The 13,604-nt window shown below is 40.2% G+C and overlaps 1 long non-coding RNA gene across 1 annotated transcript in view; it reads right to left on the reverse strand.

Annotated features, from left to right (window-relative positions):
* Nucleotides 1–13,604, reverse strand: part of LOC103279452 (uncharacterized) — a 146,616-nt gene that overhangs the window by 68,438 nt on the left and 64,574 nt on the right. Inside the window, exon 3 of the long non-coding RNA XR_010001077.1 lies at nucleotides 11,293–11,467. This is a non-coding gene — a long non-coding RNA (uncharacterized LOC103279452). The remainder of the gene's footprint in view (nucleotides 1–11,292; nucleotides 11,468–13,604) is intronic.

Genomic DNA, 13,604 nt, shown 5'->3' on the forward strand with positions numbered 1-13,604 from the left:
AATTATAAGCTAACATGCAAATTAAAAGTTAAAAGAGGGATATGGAAAAAATGATTTTGAGGATGTATGGGGAAAATTTATTGAGAAAGGACTTCAAAAAAAAGAGATGGAGGGCTACCGACTCAGGAAGAAATGAGATTTTGGTTGGACAATATATAAGAAGTGGCTCGGGGTGGGAGGGGGGATACACAGTGGTGAAGAAATATAGATGGACAAATTTTAACATTGTAGTGGATATAAATCAACAATAGATATAAAATATTTATGCAAGCATTGTATGATACACTAGCTGTGCCCGGCCACGCGTTGCTGTGGCAAAGTGGTGGTGGTATTGGTTAAAAATTGTTGTGTAATTTTTATTTGACGTTATTTGTATTTTTTATTAATTTTATTGTAAGTTATCTTTTTATTTATTATATTTTATTATTTTTTTGTATTATTTTTAGTTATTTTCTGTTATTATAGTATTTTATTGTATTAATTTTTTAGTGTTTTTAATTATTTTCTTAGTGTTTTTTATTATTTTTTATTGGGTTGCTAGGAGACCAAGTTGGAGGAGCTTAGCCTTTTAACTGGCAGCAATTGGATAAAAGCAATTATTCCTCTCTCTCTAATTAGGACTTTATTTTTGCTTTCTTTTTGTTGTATCAACTTAGAGCCGTGGATGAGGGGTTGTGTCGTCAAATTTCGAGGTTGGGGGGCTTGTCGTTTTGTTGTTTTGTGGCTCGCCGTGATGCCATCACTCTTTTATATATATAGATTATATATCTGCTATGTGATAAAAGTAATTATTGTATGAAAAATTTTAAATTCAATAAAAACTATTAAAAAAATAAAAAAATAACAGTCTTTCAATCTGTTGTCCTGTCCTCATTCGTATATTACATCTCCCAGAACTGGCGTTGAAACAAATTTTCTCATGTGAAACTTACATGGTTTCTTAGCTCAGTGGTTCTCACATTGAAGTTCAGAAGCATACATGCCTCCACCTCCACTGAGGTCTAAAGCAGTGAATCCCCAGATGTTTTGGCCTTCAACTCCCATAAATCCTAACAGCTGGTAAACTGGCTGTGATTTCTGGGAGTTGTGGACCAAAACATCTGGGGACCAACAGGTTGAGAACCACTGCCTTAGCTCAAATTAACCACATCACATCCATACAGAGAAAGAGGGAAATGATATGTCTGAGAAATTTGGATCTGTCTCTGATAGCTTTGCTTCCACTTTATCCATCAGCGGATGACCTCATTGGAAATACATCTCCCTTTAAAAAGAATGTTATAAGCTGGGCGGAGGCTGATTGAGAAAGATCACTTGAATTTGCTCATTGATGAACCTTCTGGGAGAAGGCAGACATCATCAATACCATTGACCTTTGTGGGTCCAGATGCTATTTCAGCATCCAGCCCTACCATTTTGAAATTAAATGGAATTGCTGTGCAGGCACAAACATCCTGCAAAGGCTTTTTCCTTTCATATATGCCCTCCCCTTCTTCGATCCGGTTATGGTGCTGTAGCATTCGTGATCCATATTTGTTGTGGACGAGTCTCTGAGTAGTAGTAACAACAGAAAGTTGGAGAGTAGGCAGGCAGAAAGGTCTACTTGGGAACAAGATCCTATAGAAGAGCAACAGCAGGAGAGGATTCGGCAAATATTTATTTATTTGTTTATTTATTTATAGTATTTATATTCCGCCCTTCTCACCCTGAAGGGGACTCAGGGCGGATTACAATGAACACATATATGGCAAACATTCAATGCCAACAGACAAACAACATATATAGACAGACACAGAGGCATTTAACATTTTTTTCCAGCTTCACGATTCCGGCCACAGGGGGAGCTGTTGCTTCACTGTCCACTAGTGGCTGTACTTCCTCATTCCTTTCCTCGTGTTTTGCTGGCAGTTTTATGATGTTGTAAATTAGTTAAATTAGCCTCCCGCATAAAGCGTACCTAAATTTCCCTAATTGGCAGATGCAACTGTCTTTCGGGGCTGCATAGGTCAACAGCAAGCCGGGCTATTTAATGGTCGGGGGCTTAACCCGACCCGGGCTTCGAACTCATGACCTCTCGGTCAGTAGTGATTTATTGCAGCCAGTTACTAGCCAGCTGCGCCACAGCCCGGCCCCTTACTTACTGAACCCACTGATGAAGAGTCTTTTGAAGGGTTTGATGGGGATGCTGGGTTTGACAATGAAGCAGTTTCTATGAGAAGTGCTGGGAGTGACACTGATGAGGTTGTGGATGAGATGGATTGGACAAAAGTAGCAGAAGTGGGTGAGAAGCCTACAAGTAGTGGCACATTCAGAAGATCTGTTGGGAATGAAACTTGGAGGGAAGATGATTTGTCTGCTGTTTGGGAGGATGTAAGTAGAAGCAAGAGAAGGGCTGCTTGGCAGGCAAGACAAAGAGCAGCTCGGGCAGCACAACTGGCAGCTGAGCGTGGGGTGTTGTCTGATTCTAGTTTGGAGGAGAATGCAGAAGCAGCTGAAGGTGGGGCGTTGGCTGATTGCAACTCAGAGGAAGGTTTGTAATAAAAGGAGGTCTGGTTGCAATAGGGACCTTGCGACTGGCAAAGTGTATGCTGGGTTGCATGTTATGCTGGGTCGTGATTCCTGAACTTTGTGGATTCTTTGGGATTTGCTACTGTTCAGACCGATTGACAACTGGCAAATAGAGGGAGAAAACGTGGAGGCAGTGACAGACTTTATATTTCTAGGCGCAAAGATCACTGCAGATGCAGACTGCAGCCAGGAAATCAGAAGACGTTTACTTCTTGGGAGGAGAGCAATGGCCAACCTCGACAAAATACTGAAAAGCAGAGACATCACACTGGCAACAAAGGTCCGCATAGTCAAAGCCATGGTATTCCCCATAGTAACCTATGGATGCGAGAGAGAGCTGGACCATAAGGAAGGCTGAGCGAAGGAAGAGAGAGGCTTTTGAACTCTGGTGCTGGAGGAAAATCCTGAGAGTCCCTTGGACCGCAAGAAGATCCAACCAGTCCATCCTCCAGGAAATAATGCCCAATGGCTGCTCACTGGAGGGAAGGATATTCGAGGCAAAGCTGAAGTATTTTGGCCACATCATGAGGAGACAGGAAAGCTTGGAGAAGATCACGATAATGGGGAAAATGGAAGGAAAAAGGAAGAGAGGACGACCAAGGGCGAGATGGATGGACAGTATCCTTGAAGTGACTGGCTTCACCTTGAAGGAACTGGGGGCGGTGACGGCCGACAGGGAGCTCTGGTGTGGACTGGTCCATGAGGTCACGAAGAGTCGAAAACGACTGAATGAGTGAGACGACGATGACTGTTCTTGGTTTGGACCTCGGATCGCTTCTGGACATCGTGTTCGCTCTTGTGCCCTAACTTTGGATTGGACGTTGACGCTGCTGCTGTATCCTGTTTGCTGTGGATGACCCCTGGACCGGCTTGACTACGACTTTATCTTGGAACGTGTTTGCTGAAACGATAGCGAATACCTCTGCCGGGTATTTTAGTTAGTGGGTTAGGATTTTTTAGGACTTTGGGTCTCTCTGTTTTACCTCCTTTTTGACCAGTTGATCTGTGTTTGTTTTTTAATACTATTTTGCTGCTGTTAAGCATTTTTTATTCTTTTGAGCTGTTTTTTCATTAAACTATTGTTACTTTGTACTTGGGACTGACTTCGTGGTATCTGTACCTTGACAGTACAGTAGAGTCTCACTTATCCAACATAAACGGGCCGGCAGAACGTTGGATAAGCGAATATGTTGGATAATAAGGAGAGATTAAGGAAAAGCCTATTAAACATTACATTAGGTTATGATTTTACAAATTAAGCACCAAAACATCATGTTATACAACAAATTTGACAGAAAAAGTAGTTCAATACGCAGTAATGCTATGTTGTAATTACTGTATTTACGAATTTAGCACCAAAATATCATGATACATTGAAAACATTGACTACAAAAATGGCTTGGATAATCCAGAACGTTGGATAAGCGAGTGTTGGATAAGTGAGACTCTACTGTATTTGTATTCCAGATTCAGTGGATGAAGTGTGGAATCCTATTGATGGTTTACGTTGGTGCTTTATGCAGGAATAACCACCTCTAAGGTTTCTTCCACACAGCTGAATAAAATCCCACATTTTCTGCTTTGATCTGGAATATATGGCAGTGTGGACTCAGATAACCCAGTTCAAAGCAGATATTGTGGGATTTTCTGCCATATATTCTGGGTTATATGGCTTGGTGTAAGGACCCTAAGACTACTGCAAAAGGAGACTGTTTGTTGGGAGTGCTTTGGTTAAGAGTTTTTGCATAGCTGGACTGGATGGCCTTCATGGTCTCTCCCAGCTCATTCTTGCACTTTAATGGTCTTTCCATCCAAAGGATTTTGACTGCAAAACAAAGTATCCAATAGGATGTTTCCATGGCAGTTAAAGTGGGAACATAACATTATAATCGTGTAGTGTGAGAGACTCTAAAAATACCCTTTTTGAAATCCTAAAACCAATCCAGCACAGCTTTGTCTTTGTGGCAGGGTAGCTGAGCTGTGTCCAGGCTATGGCATCCATATAGATGTTACAGGCATTTCTTTAATGACCAATATGCCTACCTGATGGAAAGTGGTATTTAAATAGGAGAACAAAGGGACATAAAATTGCCTACAGGAGCAAGATCAGGTGAAGGTTAATCAAAGGAAATGACAGTTAAATGGTACTTGGGGCTCCCGAGACTATACATGTGCTTTTCGCTGGAAAATATGTTGTGGGCTTCCCATAAAGAGATCTCTATAAACAGAAGCCAAATTAATGGATGAAAAAGAAACATCATTTTTACAGCTGCCCCTCTGTGACCTTTATGCCTGGTTTCAGTACGTCCATTTTCATGGCCCTTAAATAGCAAGCAGAACAAAGGAAAATGGAGTTTATTCTCCACATTTTTGCCAACAGAATAATATCAAGATCTGCATTCCAGCTGGGGGAAAATACGACCACAATAGGAATTGAGGCAAAGCTGGATTGATACAGTTCTGTTTTATTGTCCACACTGAGTCTCAGGGCCTTTCCACACAGCCATATAACTCAGAATATCAAGGCAGAATAACCCACAATATCTGCTTTGAACCCCCGGTGGTGCTGCAGGTTAAACCGCTGAGTTGCTGAACTTGCTAACCAAAAGGTCGGCAGTTTGATAGTGGGGAGTGGGGTGAACTCCTGCTGTTAGCCCCAGCTTCTGCCAACCTAGCAATTCGAAGGCATGCAAATGTGAGTAGATCAATAGGTACCGCTCCAGCAGTAAGGTAATGGCACTCTATGCACTCATGCCAGCCACATGACCCTGGAGGTGTCTACGGACAATGCCGGCTCTTCGGCTTAGATATGCCAGCCTTCAGGTCAGCAGTTCAGCCAGCACGAGGGTTTAACCCCTTGAGGCTTGGGGTAGCGTATAAGACAGATTTCCTTCCCTATGTGGAGCCTGTCAGTAAGCAATGCCATTCAATTCTGCAGGCCATAATTATACAGCTTAACACAACCAAATGTGTTCATAGAGGTTAGTATCTCTAACATTCTAAAAGTAAAGGTAAAGGTTTTCCTCTGACATTAAGTCTAGTTGTGTCCGACCTCATACCTATTTCTAAGCCAAAGAGCCAGCGTTGTCCGTAGACACCTCCAAGGTCATGTGGCCGGCATGACTGCATAGATAGCCATTATCTTCCTGCCAGAGTGGTACCTATTGATTTACTCACATTTACACGTTTTCGAACTGCTAGGTTGGCAGCAGCTGGGGCTAACAGTGGGAGCTCACTTCGCTCTCTGGATTTGAACCGTTGACCTTTTGGTCACCAAGTTCAGCACTCAGCAGTTTAACCCACTGTGCTACTGGGGGCTCCTACACACACAGAGAGAAGTACCTATTAAACTACTCACATTGGCATATTTTCGAACTGCTAGGTTGGCAGAAGCTGGGGCTAACAGCGGAAGCTCACTTCGCTCTCTGGATTTGAACCATTGGCCTTTCGGTCACAAAGTTCAGCACTCAGCAGTTTAACCCACTGTGCTACCAGGGCTCCTACACACACACACACACACACACACACACACGGAGAAGTACCTATTAAACTACTCACATTGGCATATTTTCAAACTGCTAGGTTGGCAGAAGCTGGGGCTAACAGCAGGAGCTCACTTCGCTCTCTGGATTTGAACCATTGACCTTTCGGTCACCAAGTTCAGCACTCAGCAGGTTAACCCACTGTGCTACCGGGGGCTCCTACACACACACACACGGAGAAGTACCTATTAAACTACTCATATTGGCATATTTTCGAACTGCTAGGTTGGCAGAAGCTGGGGCTAACAGTGGCTCTCACTCCCCTCCCTGGATTCGAACCTGTGACCTTTCAGTCCGCAAGTTCAGCAACTCAATGCTTTTAACAAGCGGCACCACCGGCTAAGATTCTAGGGATCAGTTATTCACACCTTGGAATTCCACGATGATCTAGATTACTTCTTTCTTTGAAAACAAAAAGCAGCTATTGTAGGCAGAGGAAAAACTTGCCTCAGGGTATAACTAAGGGGGAAATGGAGTGGACTTTTTCCCCCCAATGCCATTTCCTTACAGACTTGTCCCCATTGCCTGATGAGAAACTAGGGTGGGGAGAGGGGGTTAATCCAGTGCTGGAAAAAAAATGCTTTTCAGCAATAATTTGTACATCTCCCAAAGTGAAACCATTACGTTTCGAACTGATGCTTCAAGCCTGCTGTCTCCAATTTGGAACTTGAGTCTAGCTGCACATCCTGTGGTTTGAATGTCTAGCCAAAAATGATTTTGGGGGATTTTTCTGTTTCTCCCCACATCTGAAGATGCGCTCATTCCAAGTCTGGTGAAGAATCGGCAAGGACTCAAAATTTTGCAATTTTGTTTTAGTATATCCGTAAAGAAACTGATCATTTGGTAATAGTGAGGAGATGGAGTAAAGGAACCAAAGGGTGCAGCTCAAGTTGCCTGTATGGTTTGTTGTTTTTGTTGGGTTTTTGTGTGTGTTTTTGGGCTGTATGGCCATGTTCCAGAAGTATTCTCTCCTGACGTTTCACCCACATCTATGGCAGGCATCCTCAGAGGTGGTGAGGATGCCTGCCATAGATGTGGGCGAAACGTCAGAAGAGAATACTTCTGGAACATGGCCATACAGCCCAAAAACACACACAACAACCCTGTGATTCCGGTCATGAAAACCTTTGACAACACATTGTTGTTTTGTTGTTTGCATCAAGTCAACTTAGGGTTTAACAACAACTTTAACCTTCTCTGTCGAAGAGTGGTGGTGCCTCATCAAACTACATCTTCCAAGTTTTCATAGTATGGGGCAATGACAATTAAAGTGATGTCAAAATACATTAACTCTAACCCTAACCCTCCATCTCACTCTGCAGCATAGAGTTCCACTGCTGAACAGCTCTCACAGTTAGGAAGTTCTTCCTAATGTTCAGGCGGAATCTCCTTTCCTGAAGTTTAAAGCCATTCAGGATCTATTAACTCTTCATAAACTGCTGGATTTACCGTATATACTTGAATATAAGCCGACCCGAATATAAGCCAAGGCACCTAATTTTACCACAAAAAAACTGGGAAAACATTGACTCAAGTATAAACCGAGAGTGATAAATTTCAGAAATAAAAACAGATACCAATAAAATTACATTAATTGCAGCAGCAGTAGGTTAAATGTTTTTGAATATTTACATAAAACTCTTAATTTAAGATAAGACTCTCTGACTCTGATTAAATCATTATTCTCATCTTCTTCAATGTAAATGCCCTTATGTATCCTTTTAATAATAATAATAAATGTAATAATAATAATAAACAATAAAGGAAAATAATACATGTAATAATCGAGTAAAATAATAAATGTAATAATAATAATAAAAAATAGAGTAAAATAAATGTAATACAGTAGAGTCTTGCTTATCCAACGTAAACGGGCCAGCAGAATGTTGGATAAGCGAATATGTTGGATAATAAGGAGAGATTAAGGAAAAGCCTATTAAACATCAAATTAGTTTATGATTTTACAAATTAAGCACCAAAACATCATGTTATACAACAAATTTGACAGAAAAAGTAGTTCATTACACATTAATGCTATGTAGTAATTACTGTATTTACGAATTTAGCCCCAAAATATCACGATATATTAAAAACATTGACTACAAAAATGCGTTGGATAATCCAGAACGTTGGATAAGTGAGACTCTACTGTAATAATAATTAAGAAATAGAGTAAAATAAATGTAATCGTAGCAATAATAGAGAAAAATAATAAATATAATAATACCACCAGAAGCGACTTGCAGTTTCTCAAGTCGCTCCTGACACGAAATAATAATAATAATAATAATACCAATAATAATAGAGAAAAATAATAAATGTACCATATATTCTCGAATATAAGCTGACCCAAATATAAGCCAACCAGAACCGTCACCTGAGTATAAGCCGAGGGGGGCTTTTTCAGTCTTAAAAAAAGGGCTGAAAAACTAGGCTTATACTCAAATATATACAGTGTTTTAAACAACTATCTGAAGAGTGAACAACCCTGGCTAAAAGCAAACGCCAATATTAATCTTGTTCCTTTTGTTGGCAATATCACAAAGGGTGTTTGTTTGAGTCACAAGCTCTTTCCTGAGCCAGCCGTAAATGAATGTTACATTTCATCACGAAACAGTCATTTAAAAGTTCAAGCACAGGGTATGTTTTCTTAAATGCATTATTAAGCCTGTTTCCCCCCCTCTTTTTACTACTTAACCACCAGATATGTCACCCCCTAAAAGCTGGTCAACGGGACAGTCATGTATATCAATCGTGGTGATAGATTCTCATGGAGATCAAGTGTGCGGTTTAGGCAATTAGCCTTGTTTCTTGTTAATAGAGATGCTATTCTTCACTAAGATTCTTCTCAAAGGAAGGAATGAGTAATTTCAAGAGTCTTCTTCCCACCACAAGAAAATCTTCTTCTTTCAAAGCCCGTGAGGACTTGTTCTGTGCAAAATTCACAAGTGATTGTTTTGCAAGGAGAATAACATTTGCTGCTGTACAAGCCATATTTCTAGGCAAAGAATTCAAAACCTGGCCTCCCAGAGTCCTAGTCCAGCACTCAGATCATGATACCACATTGATTTGGGTATTATTATATTTATTATTTTTCTCTATTATTGCTACTATTACATTTATTTTACTCTATTTTTATTATTATTTTCTTCCCTCTCATTTTGCAGAGGACACAGTAAAGGTAAAAGTTTCCCATTGACATTAAGTCCAGTCGTGTCCAACTCTGGGGGTTGGTGCTCATCTCCATTTCTAAGCCGAAGAACCAGCATTGTCCGTAGACTCCTCCAAGGTCATGTGGCCACTGGCATGACTGCATGGAGTATCGTTACCTTCCCGCCAAAGCAGTACCTATTGATCTCGCATTTGCATGTTTTTTGTACTGCTAAGTTGGCAAAAGTTGGGGCTAACAACGGGAGCTCACTGATTTGAACCACCGACCTTCCGATCAGCAAGTTCTGCATTTTCGCGGTTTAACCTGCTGTGTCACTTTGAAGAACTTAAGATGGAGTTAAAATCAAGATTGTGTTTCCTCATCCAAGGAACTTCAGACCAGAAATGTTTTAGGGTTTTTCAGATTTGGGAATATTTGCATATACATCATGATAAATCATGGAGAGCCTAAACATCGAGCCTAAACATTAAACTTTAAAAAAAATATTTTGCTTATAATCTTCCTCACACATTAAAAGATGAAAATATAAAAAGAAAAATGAAGAAGATGAAAAGGAGGAAAAGTTATTGTTGTTATTATTATTATTATTATTATTATTATTATTATTGACACAAAGACATAGTATGACACATCAAACGAGATCTATAGGCTGGATTTTGTATCTCAAAATCACAAGTCGAACACTTCCCGAGCGTTTAGGACTGTGTGATGTATTTTCGGATGATACGCGCAGATCCCAGTAAGGTGGCCTTTTGCAGTTGACAGATCATTGTTGTTATTATTATTATTGACACAAAGACATGGTATGACACAGCAAACGAGATCTATAGGCTGGATTTTGTATCTCAAAATCACAAGTGGAACATTTCCCAAGTGTTTAGGACTGTGTGATGTATTTTCGGATGATGCGTGCAAATCCCAGCAAAGTGGCCTTTTGCAGTTGACAGATCATTGTTATTATTATTATTATTATTATTGACACAAAGACATGGTATGACACAGCAGATGAGATATATATGCTGGATTTTGTATCACAAAATCACAAGTCGAACATTTTCCAAGTGTTTAGGACTGTGTGATGTTTGTTCGGATGATGCGTGCAGATCTCAGTAAGGTGGCCTTTTGCAGTTAACATATCATTGTTATTATTATTATTATTATTATTATTATTATTATTATTATTATTATTATTATTTAGTTAACACCTCCCAACAAAGGATTCCCCCAGCTAGTAAGCAGCCAGGCTTTGAAGCTGAAAGCCTATTCAATGTGAATCTAGGTGATCAATTGCAACATTCACACTTGCCTTCAACAGACAAAAGTTCTTTCTCCCACCCTGGACATTATTCCACAGATATATAAACCCCACTTGCCTAGTTTTCAACAGACCTCACAACCTCTGAGGATGCCTGCCATAGATGCAGGTGAAACGTCAGGGAAGAATGCTTCTGGAACATGGCCAGACAGCTCAGAAAACTGACAGCAACCCAGAGATTCCAGCCATGAAAGCCTTTGACAACCCATATAACCTCTCCACTCTGGCGCCACTTCTTGAATGTCTTGATGGGGAAACGATGCTGGATTTGGTGCTTTCCTTGCCCCGCAAAATGACCCTCAACTTATCCACGGGTTGTATCAAAATCCATAATTTTGGTGCTCTCGACTTATACATGAAGTTGGCTTCAACATGAGTATATACAATAACTAACTGTGCCCGGCACACGTTGCTGTGGCTAGGACTTAAATTTTTCTTTTCTTTTTGTTGTATGAATGTAGAGACATGGATGAGAGGTTGTGCTGTCAATTTTCGAGGTTGTGAGGCGTATAGTTTAGTTGTTTTGTCCGGTGCCGTGATTCCATTACCCTTTTATATATATAGATGATCAAAACGAAGAGTTGTCATTTTTCTGCAAAAAGGCAATGCTTACATCAACAAACAATCAGAACATCCCAAAAAGTACATTGGAACTATTTCAGTTCCAAACAAACAGTATACAAAACAGTCCTTACCTGTTCCTCTTAAGAGTGTTGAAACTGTAAGGCCAGTATTCATGAATCCAAGTGTTCGTATCTTCATCTTTCACGTCTTTGTTCCATGCCATTTACAATTAGAGGCCATCTGTTGACGTTGTTGATATCTTTTCCTCATTTGAACTTCCACAAGCACGGGCGGGAACCACATAAACTACGAAATTAAAAAGAAACATTCAACTGGATTTTCCTCCACCAAAGCATTTAGAAAAGGGAAGTGCTGAAATGTTTTTTTCCCCTTTTATTTCTTCTCGAGATCATAATGCATCTTTCCCCACAAAACTCAATTACATAGCCCAGTGATTTACCAGCAAAGCTGGTCAAAAGATATTATCTATGCCAGTTAATGCGTGTAACTAGTTACAATACAAAATAAATCCTCAACAAATTACAGAAAACAATCATGCAAAATGTTACAAAAAAAGAAATCTCGGGAGCAATGTAGCAGTAATCAGGGGGAAAATATCCACGGTGCACCAAACCCGGGGATAATTTCAAATCCTGATCCCTCGTCCCTCTTCTATTTTTCCTAAATTTGCCTTTGGGGGGAAATTGAGAGATAACGTTTTGAAAATTAGTTAATGAAACGCTTCTGTTCTTCACATTTCAAACGCTCACTCTCATTTAGGCTGCCATGTCTGCCAACTGTACACACGTATAGGATTGTATCACATTACATTGAGCTATGATTACTTTTTCAGAAATGTCTGTTTGTGTGAGTTTGTTTTTGGATTGTCCAGTTTACTCATTAGCAAAAGTACTCATGAGCATATCTACTGAGTTGAGAAACAACTCATCATAGTGTTGTCGAAGGCTTTCATGGCCGGAATCACTGGGTTGCTGTGAGTTTTTCTGGCTGTATGGCCATGTTCCAGAAGCATTCTCTCCTGACATTTCGGCCACATCTGAATCACCAACTCATCATAGTGTTGGTGAATGTGAGCGAATGTAATGGTGAGATATGGGACAAGTGGTTGCTTACATTCTGCTAGTAAATACTGTTGGTCAATGTGATCGAATGTAAGGGTGACATATGCGACAGTTAGTTGCTCACCTTCTGCTAGTAAGTACTATTGGTCAATGTGAGCGAATATAAGGGTGAGATATGGGAAAGGTAGTTGCTCACCTTCTGCTAGTAAATACTATTGGTCAATGTGAGCGAATATAAGGGTGAGATATGGGAAAGGTAGTTGCTCACCTTCTGCTAGTAAATACTATTGGTCAATGTGAGCGAATATAAGGGTGAGATATGGGAAAGGTAGTTGCTCACCTTCTGCTAGTAAATACTATTGGTCAATGTGAGCGAATATAAGGGTGAGATATGGGAAAGGTAGTTGCTCACCTTCTGCTAGTAAATATTGTTGGTGAATGTGAGCGAATGTAAGGGTGAGATATGGGAAAGGTAGTTGCTCACCTTCTGCTAGTAATTACTGTTGGCCAACATGAGCGAATATAAGGGTGAGATATGCGACAGGTAGTTGCTCACCTTCTGCTAGTAAATACTGATTTCTTGGACATTCCACAGATATATAACCCCAACTTGCCTAGTTCCTAACAAACCTCACAACCTCTGAGGATGCCTGCCACAGATGTGGGTGAAACATCAGGAGAGAATGCTTCTGGAACATGGCCAGACAGCCCGAAAGACTCACAGCAACTCAGTGAATCTGGCCATGAAAGCCTTCAACAATACGTTTTTGGAGATTTCTGAGATTTGGACCCTGGTTTCCCTGAATCCTAGCCATACACTGAAGTCACTACAGCATGCTGGCTCTGGTCAATCAATATATATATTATATATTATATATACAGTAGAATCTCACTTATCCAACACTCGCTTATCCAACGTTCTGGATTATCCAACATATTTTTGTAGTCAATGCTTTCAATATATCATGATATTTTGGTGCTAAATTCATAAATACAGTAATTACTACATAGCATTACTGCGTATTGAACTACTTTTTCTGCCAAATTTGTTGTCTAACATGATGTTTTGGTGCTTCATTTGTAAAATCATAACCTAATTTGATGTTTAATAGGCTTTTCCTTAATGCTTCCTTATTATCCAACATATTCGCTTATGCAACATTCTGCCGGCCCATTTATGTTGGATAAGTGAGACTCTACTGTATATATTAGCCCTAATTCACCACCAACACTGGAGCCATTAGATATTTCCATATTTACTGACTGAAACTTTTACTTAGGAGAAGACAAGGACTTGGAAGGCCAGCGGTGAAGGGACTAGACAAGATCCTGAAGTGTCGAGATATATTATTGAATCCATG

Source organism: Anolis carolinensis, unplaced genomic scaffold, assembly GCF_035594765.1.
Source record: "Anolis carolinensis isolate JA03-04 unplaced genomic scaffold, rAnoCar3.1.pri scaffold_12, whole genome shotgun sequence".
Taxonomy (NCBI): Eukaryota; Metazoa; Chordata; class Lepidosauria; order Squamata; family Dactyloidae; genus Anolis; species Anolis carolinensis.